Source organism: Ursus maritimus, unplaced genomic scaffold (assembly GCF_017311325.1).
Source record: "Ursus maritimus isolate PB19 unplaced genomic scaffold, ASM1731132v1 scaffold_18, whole genome shotgun sequence".
In the NCBI taxonomy this organism is placed as follows: Eukaryota; Metazoa; Chordata; class Mammalia; order Carnivora; family Ursidae; genus Ursus; species Ursus maritimus.
This window is the reverse complement of record NW_024424230.1, coordinates 34003882-34019321: the sequence shown is the minus strand read 5'-3', so window position 1 is coordinate 34019321 and position 15440 is coordinate 34003882.

Genomic DNA, 15440 nt, shown 5'->3' with positions numbered 1-15440 from the left:
CTTTGTACTTGCCAGTTCTCTCCTGAAATACCTTTTATCCCCATCTCTGGTAGAACAGCCATGGAAGTCCAGTTTAGATGTTTCCTATTTCATAAAGCCCCCACTAATTCTCTTCCAACATGATGCTACCCCATTTCCTAAACTCCAGGGGAGGGTTGGGGGGGTTACTATTTACTGGGTATTTACTTAAAAATAGTGTATTTAGCATACACCTAAGAATTTTTTGCAATAGTCCAAGCCAATACTACTGTCCTCATTTTGAAGATGAGCAGAGACTCTAAGCAATTGGGTAGATTTCTTTCTCTTTCTCTCTCTTACACATCACTCAGCTTGTAAAAGGTAGGGGTAGAGTTAGAACCTTGTGTATTTATTTATTTATTTATTTATTTATTTATTTTTAACTCAAATCTCCACTTTTTCTCCTTTTCTATGGGGCCTTGCTAAAGCCCTTTGAAAGATTTGTAATGCAGTATTTTTGTCTCTCTAATTAAATATGTCACCTTTCCCTGTGTCTTATCTCCTTTAGATCTCCCAGTGTGTGAGGTCAGTGACTTGCCCACAACATAGACTTATGAATCCATGCTCTTGAGAAGTAACTGAAGTTCACACAGCACTTCGTTGTGATTCTATGTTTAGCTCTATGCTGAGCTAAAATATGGGTCTTTCCAGCCTATTCCCAGGATTGTTCTGGGGAGCACCTAAAATTTTCAGGGGAGATGGTGAACATGGAATCATTTTATAAACTGCAAAGCATGATACACACTTTGTTCAACAGACATTTATTAGGCATCTAATATTGCTAGAGACACAAAAGGAGACATGATCTCTGATGTCTAAGAGATTACATTCCAGGAAGAGTCAGAGATGTAAACAATCTCAATGTACTGTGAAGTGTGTGACCACTAAATTATGACTGCACTACAAAAGCTGGCGAGTGGGCGGAGGGTGGTCAGGGAAGGTGTGTCTAGTGCTGGAGGATGGTCAGCATTGACAGAACCTTGGAAGATAAGATGGGAAACAATTCCTGGCAATGGGGTCAACAGAGGTGAGTGCAGGGATGATTCTTATTTATTGAAGGCATAAATAAATGAGTGCCTGGAAGGACTCTGCCTCCATGCAAGGTAATGACTAGAGTGACCCACGCAGACCCTTCTGATGATTTTCAAAATCGAGCTAGGAACCATCTTCTCCCAAAACTTTCCCTTGACTTTGCTCCACCAAATCCTATTCCACCAGAATTTATATAGAACTTTTGGCACTCATTGTACAATTGTTTTCATTTTCTTTGAACAAGTTAACAATGATAAATACATATGATTTGCTATGATTTATTTAAACAACTTTACAAGGTGGATATTACCATTTGCATTTTAGAGACGTGAACCACTGAGGCCCAGAACGATTAAATAACTGCATCAAAGTCAGACAGCCAAGGAGTGTTACAGCCAGACCTACACATCCAGCAAGGAATGTGCTCTCTGCCTTGTGAGCTGATGCATGGGACCAGGCAGGAGCTTCAAGGTCAAGAGGGAAAGTGGAGGGGTGGCTCAATTAGTCATTGTTTTATGGTAATGATCTATGTGGTCAGTAGAAAGGTCAGACAGTTTTAAAGAGGACCAGCAAGTGTCACTTGTTTCTTCTCAAGGTAATGGTTTCTGAAGTCAAAGAGGGAACTTTATTCCCCTTCAAACTTTTGAGTTCCCCCTACAAGCCTCATCACCCTTCCCCCACCTCCAATTATTGCAGTTTTCAAGACAGTGAAGCTTGACCTTTGGGTTAAGTGTAAGGCAAAGGCATGGATTACTGTCTGATTCCTCTTAGACTTCTATTGGGTGAGCCTGGCATAGCGTTGTCACATACTAGAGGGCCAATTAAAATGTGAAGAGTAGATGGATGGATGAATACATGAGTGAACGTTAGGTCTCAGTAGCACAGGATTTTCTGTGAATGCACCTCTGTATCTACAGCCACCTCCTCCACACCCCAGAAGGCATCCAGTATAACCACGACTTTCAACTCACTAATCAAAACTCACCACCCCCAGAAAAGCCTAGACTTTTTCTTATCTGTCCAGCCACATTTCTTACCATTGTTTGTCTGGAACTTTCTTTTCTTCTCTACCTTCTTTATGTTCCCTTTAATCATTTTGCTCCAGTCTTACTGAATTACTGCAAACCTTCCATGAGCCTTCCATGCTCCTTCTTTGGGCTAGAACACTTGCTCTCTTTCTCTGTCTCCTTTTCACCAGATAAATCCTTTTCTACCTTTAGTTCTCAATCTAGAAACCTTCCCTGATGCTTTTGTCCCAAGTCTGAGTTTCATGGTCCTTACCTGAACTCTCAGGACCCACAGACTTCTTTGCCCCTAATTGCATATTTGCACTTTCATTTCCCCATTAAACTGTAGGCACCTGCAGAGCAGGGACCTTAATTTATGGCCCCAATAACCAGGGCAATGTCTGGCACATACTCAGTGCTCAACATATAGCTACTGAAGTAATGAATGGCTGGATGGAAGGATGGATGGATGGATACAACTAAACTATGTTTATGTGTGAGTGTGGGTGCCCCTCCATTTGGGTAACGCCTTCTCACAGAAATGCTGCTCTCAAGACATGAAATTGACTGAGTGAGAAGATATGAAAGATGCTTATGAGGCTTCTATGTAATTTTAATGGGCCTTTTATGTATCCTACTTCGTTAATAAACGAAAGAATGGAGTACTCCAGCATCTTTTATCTCCCATCTGTATTCAAATTCAACAGAAATTTCCCCCAATAAAATTTGAGAGTAAATTAATGATTTTCATTTTCTCAGAAAATCCATTTTTCCCTGAATGGGTAGACTGCTGACCCAACACATAAGTGTGATTTCCTGCTTAATAATGGGTACTGGCTGATGTGGTGCACTGTAAAATGATCTTTGCTCTTATGAATCTGTGGGCTTTGGGTTCAGTGGGGTTATTCTCTCTGTAGGGGCAGGTGTGGGGTCATGATGCAGGTGCCCCTGCTGTGGGGTCACTGCTCCTATGGCCCAGTCAGTTCTTGTTGGCTTGACATTCTCAGTCAGCCCATGGTGTGCGGGGACTCAGCTTAACCTATTGACTATCCTCTTTGCTGTCTTTCAGCTGTGGGTAGCTCGGTCTGGCTACATAGGAAACTGGCCTTGAGGGCTTTCCAGTGTAGGTTTTTGTAAGCCTTTGAATATCTGTGATAGGCAGTAGGTTTAACAAATGTGCTTCTGGAGGACACAGAGAAAAGGGTGAAGTAGGTTGAGGAGAAGGCTGGCCACAGATCCCTGTGAGGGAAGGATAGGTCAGAAGGCTGTTCCTGGGTACTCCGGAGAACAGACAGAAAGTGCTTTTGCCGTGTAGGGTGTGAGAGTTTGTGAGAGGCCCACAGGGAAACGCAACAAAGCCCAGAACTCTGGAGGCAGCCTGTGGCGAGAGGGGAACTCTAGCAGAGGCGATGGAGTAGACCACGAACCTCTCCAGATGTTGCAGGGTCCTCATTCTACCCTGAGATTGGAGCTGCATTCAGTGAGGTGGGGTTCAGGCAGAGAGATGGGAACTATGCCCAACAGGGCTGTACAAACGAAACCATTTGTGGGCAGCATTCCACTGTTGTTAACACCTAACAATTAGCAAGTTTTGGCTACAGGCCACTTATATGCAAGTTCTAGCAGGAAGAAAGTGAAACTAGTTATAAGGTCTATTTATGGAAGGGTAGGAGGTTATAGAGGGAAACCATGCAGGACAGTGCAGTATTCTATGGGGTAGTAATAGGGACTTACCACCCTTGACCTGAAGGAGCAGAGGTGGGGAGCAATCATTAGACCCTGGAAAAGAGAGAGTTGTGTGGAGGGGGTGTTTTAACAGCTGCTGTGACCTTTGGTTGAGAGATGCAGCCAGCCTGAGGTCACCATGGAGGGAGGGAGCAAGGACAGTAAACACCCCTCAGATCTCTGTCCCATGTGTGCCATTGGCTAGACCCACTCAGAAGCCAGAGGGCAAGGGATCCCATTAATACAGTTAATGTAGGTTAATCTCTTGGGGTGCAGACCAAGCAAAATAGAGGATGCAGTGTGGATTTGGAGGGGAAATGGGAAATAGTCTATATGCATGTACTATCTTATTTAATCCCCACAGCAATTCCACTAGGAGGGCAGTATTATGCCCCTTTTACAGGTAAAGAACCTTGCACAGAGAGGTTAAATGACTTACCCAAATATACACAGTAAGTGGTGGAACCAGGCTTTGAACAAGGCAAACTTCCTCTGGGGCCTGACCAGTTATCACTACTTTAAGAAATCGGCTATTGAAAGTATTACTTTTGGGGGGACAAAATGTTTTCTTTCTTTACATTTCTGAATAATATGCTTTTGAACATGTCAGACTCATCTCAGTTGAGTTTGGGTTTGCCTTTACCTGGGCCTGGCTCTCCAGGGGCTGGAGGTAGCAGGTACGAGTGCAGGAACAACCCTCTTGGTTTAGAATCCTGGTGGGAATTGGGGTTTTGCACTGCTCGAGTTGAGGCACATGGGAAGAAGGCACATGAGAATGAAGTGAAGTGAAGAGAACTGACAATCATGCCCTAGATGTTCCTAACTTTATAGTTCATTGATTGGTAGTAACTGGTTATGGTGGATTCTGCTGTGCACTGATATTTCTCCTTCTGGACTGGTAGACAGATTTCTAAGATGACAATGAAGATTCCCAGGCACTGGTACACACACACCTGCTCCTAAGTATGTCCCCTTCTTGAAGGCAGACTGCACCTGATTGGCTAATAGAATACAAAGTCTTGAGCCCCTTGCCTGCATCTGAGGGGCCACCCCAGCTTTAGAGCTGCCTGTAGGGTGATCTGGAGTCACTGCTCCATCACACTTGAACGTCTCTCTCTACGCGGTCCTGCTTTCCTCACTCTCTCACAGATGGTTTTCCTGAAAGTATGTCCCAGTAAGCTTTTGCGTGCTAATCCCCACTGCAGACTCTTTCTGTGGGAAAGCAGATTTAAGGCAATGCAGTAGGTAAACATGGAATGGTGGTAGAGAAGAAAGAGGAGTCTTATCAAATGGGAGGCCAACTGAGGGGAACAGACTCCTACAAGGAGCAGTAAAATAACAGTGTTACGTTCCACATGGTAAAAGGCCAGCATTTGTAGCCCAGACCCAGAGGGACCATGTATTTCGGTTATCGCAGCACAGATTCGGTTTATATCTGTTACCCTGGTGGTTATAATTAGTAGGTACCTGTTTGACTCACAAAAGTGCAAAATTATATGGCCAGTGTTCCCAGACTCCATGGGTTTATGGGAATGCAGAGGATAGAGGGAGGGGCCAGCTTGGGGAAGAGTGGGCTGAAGATAGAGAAGTCTACATAAAGTGGCCTCCGAGCTAGACTTGGAGGGATGAGCAGGAATTTTGTTACATGGGAATTGCCAGGTATGCCTGTAGATAGAAAAAGTAGAAAAACATGGACAGAGAAGGACGCCTAGGAATACGTGTGTGTGGAAGAAACGGGGGGTGCAGCAGCAGCAGCAGGGGGAGGAGGCTTTCCTAGTTGGAATGACATAAGGAGCTTGTTAATGGTGTCATTTTATGAATATATAAAACAAGGAAATTGGTGCACATTGGTCATAGAGGAGATGAGTGCCCACATACAGAATCATGCGACATTTCCTCATATGTCTTGGGGAAAATCGAAAGGAGAAAGGGAACAGATGGCTCGCCTCCCACTGTCTGAGGCCAGACCATTTTGCTTATTTGGGTAGCACTATTCTTTTGTCTCTAACCCAGTTTGCTTATTTGTCCTGTGAAGATGACTTTGTGGATCGATGATGAAAATCACGATGTTGATGGTAATGACCATCCCTTATTCTGCAGCCCTTGAAATGCTTTCAGGCTTGTTTCACACTCATTATTTCATTTCATGTGATCCAAGATTCTCTTTTGCCTGCATCACTGTCCTATGTAAAAGGAAAGGCAGGTATTAGTTTTTCTGATTCCACCAAAAAGCTGAAATCATTGGTTGAAAGAAATCTGCAGGTAACAGTCGTGAAGCTCAAATGAGAATGCGGATGTGGCGGCTCCTACAGCAGTGGTCTCCCCCACATCGTGAGGAGATAATGGTGGATCTTTGCCCACAGGTGGCCTGAAAAACCCACCACTGCATTGGCTCTTTCTTTGGCTTTGCTCTCTGGATTTTGGGTGCCCATTAGGCCCTCCATTGAATGGCATTCTCCACCCCGGCAGATCTGCACAACAGGGTTTACTGAAATTACCCTGAAAGATGTCTGTGGAGGTGCATGGAGGTTATAAGCTTCTGGGAAAATAGTATTATTTCATTTCAGCTTGGATAGGAATATGAAAAGAAGAACAGTTTTACTTAGTGCCTGCTATACACTTTACCTCCGACCTTGACCACAGCCCTGCACAGGAAGGAGTGTGAAGCTTCTATGAAGAAATTGAAGTTAATTTCAACCCCTTCCTGATGGTGTTGGTCAAGCTGGGGATTGAACATGACTCTGCCTGTGTGCACATTCAACACCTTTTCTGATGAGCCACTTTGGCTGTCTGGACTCCAGTCGGTTCAGTGGGAGTCAAGGTAAGGACCCCCTAGAGCTGCGACCCTTTTTGCACATCCTTTGAGAATGTGGCATTTTAGTTAGAGACCTTCTCCTTGGAAACATGCACATGTATCCAATATTTTGTATGAAATTTCAAGTGACCAGTGGGCTGCCAAAGCTGCCCCGTGGTCTCCAGATTCAGGAGCTCCTGCACTAGGGGAGGATAAAATTCAGGAATACAGGAGTGGAAGAGTTTCAGTAGCTCACATGGCCACCCAGAGCTTCTCATTTTTAAGCTCATCTCTGCTAGGGCTTAAAGGGTTTGGGTCTTTGTCTTAATAAAACAGGTTATTACCTCAAAGGCTATTAAAGCAGCAGGAAAGCAGGCTGAGCCAGCTGCTGGGCAGAGTGGCAATCCACTATTCTCTCCAGCAAACTCAAGCTCCAGAGAAGTCTCAATCAGGGGCACTAAAGTTTTGTTATTTCAGAATATGAAATTTTGGGCAATAACGAGGCTTGGACGTTTTCTATGACTCATGCACCCTCCCTTCCTCTCCCTTTCTAGATTGACTGTCTGAAAGCAGTCAATGTAGAGTCCAGTTTTCCTGGATCAGGCTTCTGTCCCAAGGCTGTGTCAAGATGATGAAATACATCAAATCAAAAAACAGTGGAGAGGGCTTTTTAGGACATCTTAAAACTGACTTGGATCAATTTTTAAGATGGCCAGAAAAAAACTATATTCTACTCACATCCAATCACAGTTCCAAGATCAGATTTTAAAAGATTTAGATACATATTAAATATGTATTTAGATTAAATATTTAAATATTTCTATGGGGACTCTCTATACCTCTTTCTCCAGTAGATGGCCATATCTAGTATCATCCCAGCCTTCCTCCCCCAGTGTATCTCCCACTGCTTCTGGATAAGGACCTTCAGTCCCATTCTGGTCTGTTCTCTTACTCTGCCTCTGAAAATGTCATCCCCCAACCACCTAGAGCTCTCCTGCCCCTTCTGCTAACCAACTTCCCTCTATCCAGCATTGGGAAGCAGGAAAGGGTTGGGCGGTCTGGAGATCTGGTGTGCCTCCTACTTTCCACCTCACTGAGCCTCATTTGCAATAGGGGAATGGTAGGAATGTTGTATTATTGTGTGATATAAATTAAATGAGATAGTATATGTAAAACAAATGGCATTTATAGCTACTCTCAGCTTCCCTCCTCAAGCCAGAGCAAGTACTGCCTCCTTCAGAAGGTCCTCCTGGAAGCTTAACCTGGAAATGTATTGCTCCCTCGCTCTTGGTCTGCTTGAGCTGCCAGCACAAAATAATGCAGGCTGGGTAGGCTGTACAACAGAAATGTATTTTCTCACAGTTCTGGAGGCTGGAAGTCCCAGATCAAGGTGCAGCAGTGTTGATTTCTGGTGAGGGCTGTTTTCCTGCTTTGCAGATGACCACCTTCTCACTGTGTTCACATGGCCTTGCTTAGTGTGTGCACGTGGGGACAGGAGAGAGAGAAAGGAAGAGCTCTCTGGTGTCTTTTTAAAATAATGATGCTAATACATCAGGGCCCACTCTTATCACTTCTCTAACCTCAACTACCACCTTACTCCAAATACAGCCATGCTGGGGATTAGTTAGGGCTTCAACATATGAATTTTAGGGGGGTACACATACATTCTAGTCTATAACACCCTCCAGTGGAGAACCTCCTTGGTACTTACAACAAACACCCTCACATTTTATTTATTGATTGATTTTATTTAAATTCCAGTGTATTCATTTCAGGTGTACAATATAGTGATTCAACACTTCATCCAACACCCAGCGCTCATCACGACGCTCCTAGTCCCATAACCTATTTTACCCATCCCCCCACCTACATCCCCTTGGTGACCTTCAGTTTATTCTCTATAGTTGAGAGTCTGCATCTTGCTCTCTCTCTTTTTCCCCCTTGCTCATTTGTTTTGTTTCTTAAATTCCACATATGAGTGAAATTGTAGGGTACTTGTCTTTCTCTGATTTATTTCACTTACCATAATACTCTCTAGCTCTATCCACATCATCGTAAATGGCGAGATTTCATACTTTTTTATGGCTGAGTAATGTTCCATTGTAGATATATACCACATCTCCTTTATCCATTCATCAGTTGATGGCCATTTGGGCTCTTTCCATTATTTGGCTATTGTCGATAATGCTGCTTGAAATATAAATTGGGGTGCATGTATCCCTTTGAATTAGTATTTTTATATTCTTTTGATAAACACCTAATAGTACAATTGCTGGATTGTAGGGTAGTTCTATTTTTAACTTTTTGAGGAAACTTCAAACTGTTTTCCAAAGTGTTTGCACTAGTTTGCATTCCCACCAATAGTATAAGAGGATTCCCCTTTCTCCACATCTTCACCAACACCTGTTGTTTCTTGTGTTTTTTTTTTATTTTTAAAAATTTTTAAAATCTTTTTAAATTTAAATTCAATTAGCCAACATATAGTACATCATTAAGTTTTGATGTAGTGTTCTATGGCTCATTAGTTGCATATAACACCCAGTGCTCATCAGATTACGTGCCCTCCTTAATGCCCATCACCCAGTTACCCCATCCCCCACCCCCTTCCTTCCACAACCCTCAGTTTGTTTTCCAGAGTCAAAAGTCTCTCATGGTTTGTCTCCAATTCAGTTTTCCCTTACTTTCCCTATGGTCCTCTGCACTATTCCTTATAGTCCACATAGGAGTGAAACCATATGATAATTGTGTTTCTCTGATTGACTTATTTCACTTAGCATAATACCCTCCAGTTCTATCCATGTCAGTGCAAATGGTAGGCATTCATTCTTTCTCATGGCTGAGTAATATTCCGTTGTATATATATTTGTGTGTTGTTGATTTTAGCCATTCTGGCAGATGTTAAGTTTTGAAAATTCTTTATATATTTTGGATACTAATCCTTTATAGGATATGTCATTTCCAAATATCTTTTCCCATCCCGTAGGTTGCCTTTTAGTTTTGTTAACTGTTTCCTTTGCTGTGCAGAAGCTTTTTATTTTGATGTAGTCCCAATAGTTTATTTTTGCTTTTTCTCCCTTTGCCTCAGGGAACATATCTAGAAAGAAGTTGCTAGGGCCAATGTCAAAGAAGTTACTGCCTTTGTTCTCCTCTAGAATTTTAATGGTTTCCTGTATCATATTTAGGTCCTTAATCCATTTGGATTTATTTTTGTGTATGGTATAAGAAAGTGGTCCAGTTTCATTTTTTTGCATATTGCTATCTGGTTTTCCCAACACCATTTGTTGAAGAGACTGTCTTTTTTCCCATTGGATAGTCTTTCCCGCTTTGTGGAAGATTAATTGACCATATAGTTGTGGGTTCATTTCTGGGTTTTCTATTTTGTTCTGTTGATCTATGTGTCTATTTTTGTGCCAGTATCATACTGTTTTGATCACTACAGCTTTGTAATATAACTTGAAGTCCTTCATTGTGATGCCTCCTGCTTTTCTTTTCTTTTTTAGATTGCTTTGGCTATTTGGGGCTTTTGTGATTCCATACAAATTTTAGGATTGCTTGTTCTAGCTCTGTAAGCATCCTCATGTTTTAATATTTAAACATTTCCCATTGCCTGCCTACATGAAATGTATATATATTTTCAGCTAAGACAGCAAGCTTCCGAAGATAGAGACTTGTTTCTTCTTTTCATGTAAGACTGGTATGCGAAAGGGCACTTATTAGGGTTAATAAGTACCAGCTAATGAACTGGCTGGCTGCTTTGTTGGCATGAAGCCAACCAATTTGACCTTTATTTTATGAAACTGTGGTGATGCCATGAGTGGATATTTCTCAGGATTGGCTAGATTAGGTGTTTCTAACAAATAATCCCCAAATCTCAGTGACTTGAAACAGAAAAATGTTCTTTTTATCATGCTATGTACCCATCATGGAACACGGTGTGAGGAAGGCTTATTCACCGTAGCCACCCAGGAGCCCAGGCGGACACCATCTCGAACACTGCTGGCTGCTGTGCCAGAGAGAAGAGAGAGCATTGTCGGGTGTGGCATCAGTAATAAAATGCTCGCTGGCCACAGGCATTAATCAGAACTAGTTACAGAACAGAACCCCATCCAACCCCAGGGGTGGGGCAGGAAGTACAATCCTACCATGCGTCCAGAACATGGAGAGCCGGAAATACTCAAGGTCCCTAATGACCACCACAGTGGAGAACAGGTGTTCAGGTTTCCAGGAAGCAGAACAGTTGACAATCATTTCATAATATTTATCTTTGATACCACCGGGAGACTGGCTGCAACTTTCTTCTCCTCCTTTTCCATGTAGAATCAGCCAATAAGTTTCACACCCTCTGTGAAGCCTGGATTGCTAGCTCAGAGTGGCAGCTCATTGCGATTAGAGGGAGCCTTATTTTCATCTAATCCGGGGACTTATGCAATGACCCTGAGAGATCCTAGGAGTGATTCCATAGGGATGTCTCCAGGGAGGGCTCTAGGAAGGGCTCTGGTCAGAATAGGAGAGACCCTGGACCCCAGCTTTGCTTCCTCTCTGCCTGACTTAACGTGTAGAGCTTCTTCATTTTAGATATATCTTTGAAAATATAAATGGTGCTACAGAAAGAAATTGAAACCCGTGAATGTAGTCCAACCACTTAGTCAGGACATAGAGGATTCTACAACATTGTTTCTAAAACCTCAGGCCAGGCTTTATGGAGAAAGGAGACCTGCCTCTGTAATGCCCGTCATGGCGTCCGCCCTTCACTTCAGGGAGCTCCTTTCTGCTCTTGATGACTCCGCTGAGCCCGGTTTCAGGTTTCAGGCTGCTCTCCTTGCCTGGAGAGCTGCATGCACACACATGGGGCCGCCCCTCTCCCATGAGCTGGGAAGCACTCGTTAGCATTGCAAACAGAGGTACCTCCTCTCTGCCTGGAGTCCAGTCCTCGGCTTGTTGGGACCAATATATTATGCAAAGTAAACTAAGGGGGAATTAGGATATTTTTGTCTGCTGTGTCTCCAAAATCGCAGAGTCCCGAAATGCTTAAGATCCTTTTAAAGTTGTTTTCCTTTTGTTCCTTTAAAAACTCTCTTTCTGAGTAAGCGGAGGACTGATGAGCTGTCCCCAAACTGCAGCACTTACATGCAAATATGGGAGAGTGACAAAGACCTTGATTACAGCTTCATTTGCTTTATGCAAGATTCCAAAGCCAGTTAAAGCCACAGAAAACACAAGTAATGGACTCCAACAAGTGAGGAGGGAGCCAGTGGGTGCAGGCCCTCCGCGCAGCCACACTCCCCCTTGCAGGGAGCACGGAGCATGGAGCAGCGCTGGCTCTAGGCTGGTGGAGGGGCCCTGTGGCTCCATGCTGGCCTCACTCAGCGAGTCTTCTCTTCCTGCTGCCTGGGGTCTGAAACATTAGCACTGGTATTTCATCCCCTAGATTTTCAGCTCAGTCCTTGTGGAAATGCCTCTCTCACCAGGAGGGCACCGTCTTCAGGCTGTGGTCAGGTATGGTCTCCTCATTGAGAACGAGTGTGTCAGAGCAAGTGTCCCAAAATGAGACAGAGTGAGGGAGGGACTGGTGACAGGGGTTGAGGCACTCGGTTGGGACTGGGTGTGCTAGACTAACTTCAAAAGTTGAAACTGGTCAAACCGCTCGATCTGGGGGTCACTAGGCCCCATTGTTTTAATGGAAGAATTGCAAGTAAGTACCAACTTTTTCTCAAAATCTAGTTGTAGAAAATTTAGGAATCTTACTGGGGGAAGCCTGGGGGCTAAAGAACAAGGGAGTACATGAGCTTGGACTCATCACCACCAAAGATGTCAATTCATTAATTTAATGAAATATATAACCGAACAGCAGCCATACCACACGTGCCTTCTCTAACGCAAGTATGCAAAAGCCACAGCAAATTCTCTTGATTTTTAAGTCAAATCATTCAATTCAATCAGTAAAGGTGAAAGGCCATGAACTGAGAAGAGTACTTCTGCTTTAAGACTAAACCAGTCCAGTTAGGAAAATGTAACAACTGCTTTATTAAGCTTAATGTCAGGAAAATAGGCAGTTAAAGGATGGTAACCAGAGGCCTGGGGCCAAACCAACAGCTCTCCATCCCAGTGCCCCGTTCCCGGCCCACGGCAAGCACTGCTGAGGCTTTTCTAGGTGTGAGAGCACCATATAAGTGAGTGTACAGGTGAGTGGTGGTAAGGGCAGCAGGGTGGCTCTCTGACCCCCAAACACTGCAGATGCCTCCTTGTTCTTTACCGTCAGACTTCACCAGTAAGAATCCTAATTCTACCAGAAACAGATTTTGAGAAAAGCAACTGATTTGTCCCTCTGCTGCCAGAGAATGGGGCCTAGTGACAGCAAACTGAGTTGGCTGCATAGGAGGGTCTCAGTAAATGTTTGCCAAGAGTGGAGTTTGCTCGGCATCACCCATTAAGACATCGTAAGTGTCTCTTTGTCCGTAACTTGTCATTTATGAACATGACCTTGTGGACTTGGAGCCCGGGCGTGTGTATTGAGAAAGGACAGAGGGACAGGGAGAAATGAGCCACTTCATAAAGTGCCTGGGTAAGGGGACAGAGGCCAGCCGGCATAAGGACAGCATGGGCCTCAAACAGAAGGGCATGTGGGGAGCAAAAGCACTCTTTCCTGAGTGCCCCTCACGAGATTTGCAGCCTGGAATTCAGTGATGGGCAAACAGACGGCTCACTCCTTGTTTGGTCCTCTCTTCCTCTGGACCATGGGGACCTCTGCAGTTTTGTATTAAACTTCAGCAGGAAGCTGACCTCCCTAACATGGTGTGAGTGTCTGCCATTCGGAGGGTCATGGGTGTTTATAGAATGTAACTGGGTGGCTGTGCCACTAGGGGCCTGGAGCGGCTTCCCTGGCCTCCCTCAGCCCATGATGTGGGTTAGCGATGCAATTTATAATAATTTATAATAATCCTTGAATTATAGCTCCAACTTACTAATATTCTAACTAGCTCAAGATAGATATAAAATAATAATTCCTATGATGGTCTTCTCCTTCATCTTCCTCTTCCTATTATTATTACTAGTAGAAGTAGTAGTAGTAGTAGTTGTTATTGTAGTAGTAGTTGTAGTAGTTGTAGTAGTAGTTGTAGTAGTAGTAGAAGTAGTAGTAGTAGTAGTTGTAGTAGTTGTAGTAGTAGTTGTAGTAGTAGTAGTAGTAGTAGTAGTAGTAGTAGTTGTAGTAGTATTTTACTGCTGAGGCACTGAGTATTTTTGGAATCCCGCTTACCGAGTCCTCTCATCTCTGCCCTCTTCCTCAAACATATTCCAGCCTTTTGTCCCTAAACTTATATCCTGTAATCTATGCTTTTGGAAGAAGCATTTACGGGGGGAGGGGAGTTGTTCTGGCAGCTGTTTCTCCTACACAATTGATTATAGTCTTGTGCCCGCATCTTCCCAGGGACCATGATTTGCCTCTTCTTTAGGGCTTATCTCTCACCTCAGATACCCTCATTGTATTCTTAACATGATAAGAATTGAAGGACATCTGTTTTCCTCACTCCCAAATCAGTGGCAGCACCAAGATTGGGCTTAGAGACCTCTAGCCTTCCATTATCTCCATAAGCTATACCAGAAGTTACCGCAAATCAATAGAAATTATAAGCGAGCACAGTATTCTTGCAGAGCAATTGGAACTTCAAAACAGGACCCTCTAGTGACTCCTTCTAACTGCACTGCAATCCCCAACTCTTACTAGAGTTTCTGTTGCCCTTTATTATGTTTCCTTATGGGTTTTTATGATACCTGAGATTCTTTGGGATTTACTTTGTAATAAATGTCCTTCAAGAGATGTGTGCATTGTCACCGGGGTGAAACATTCTGTCTCATATTCACTGACACATAAACAGGGATTGATTTCCTTTATAAATAATTAGTGGGCGTGCAGCATAGAGCAGGCTCTGGGGGGACCAGACTCAGGACATGCATAGATGATGGGAATGTAGAAGGGAGGGGGCGAAGGGGCTAGAGGGGGAGGAGAGGGGCATCTATAGCAGGGGTCTGCAGGAGGGCTGTGGGAAGGTTTAACGGGGGATTATGATTGTTCACAGCAGGAGAGAGAGTGCGGTGGCCAAGAACAGTGGGCTTTGATGTCAGGGACTGGGCTTTATTAGGGTAGGAGTTCATGTAGTCTAATCTTTATCTAATGACTAAGCTGCAACCAGGACAACCAGTACCCAGCCTCTGTTTCATCACTTCCCAGGATGCAGAAAGGTTTCTGGGGAGAATTCACCAGTTCCATTTTTGAACAATTTCATAATGGTGGATTTGGCATCCCTGTGTTGAAACATAAAGTGACTCCACGTAATTTCCACCCAGAGGTCCTTGTTCTGCTTTTGGAGTTGTACCCAATGTGCCTGTGACCCTTCCCACATGGCAGATCTTCAGGTATTTTGGTAAGAGTTCTGATACCTCCAGACTCTTCTTGCCAGCCTGAGCATTCTCCCTGAACACCCTCCAGTCTTTCCTTGGCCTGCAGAATGCTGGTGATTTCCACCCAGCAGTTTAGTGTCTCTGCCATTTTAGAATATTTATGCTTTAACAGTTTAAATTGAATGAAGTTAACAAACAGTAATATTTGAGCACACCTGTGTGCCAGGCACTGTGTTAGGGGCTGGGTATGTGTCAGTGAACAAAGCGAAGTGCTCTCCTTCTTGAAGCTTACATACAAGTTAGAGGAGGGAAACAAATAATACATGAAGGGAGAGAAAACTGGGATGACTAGGACGGGCAAGGTTGCTTCTCATGTAAAAACTAGAGATGGGTGTTGCTGTTTCGTAAACTGTGTGTCTCAGCCTCTGTATTTGCTCCGTGCTTATGCCATCTACACCCAAGGGGAC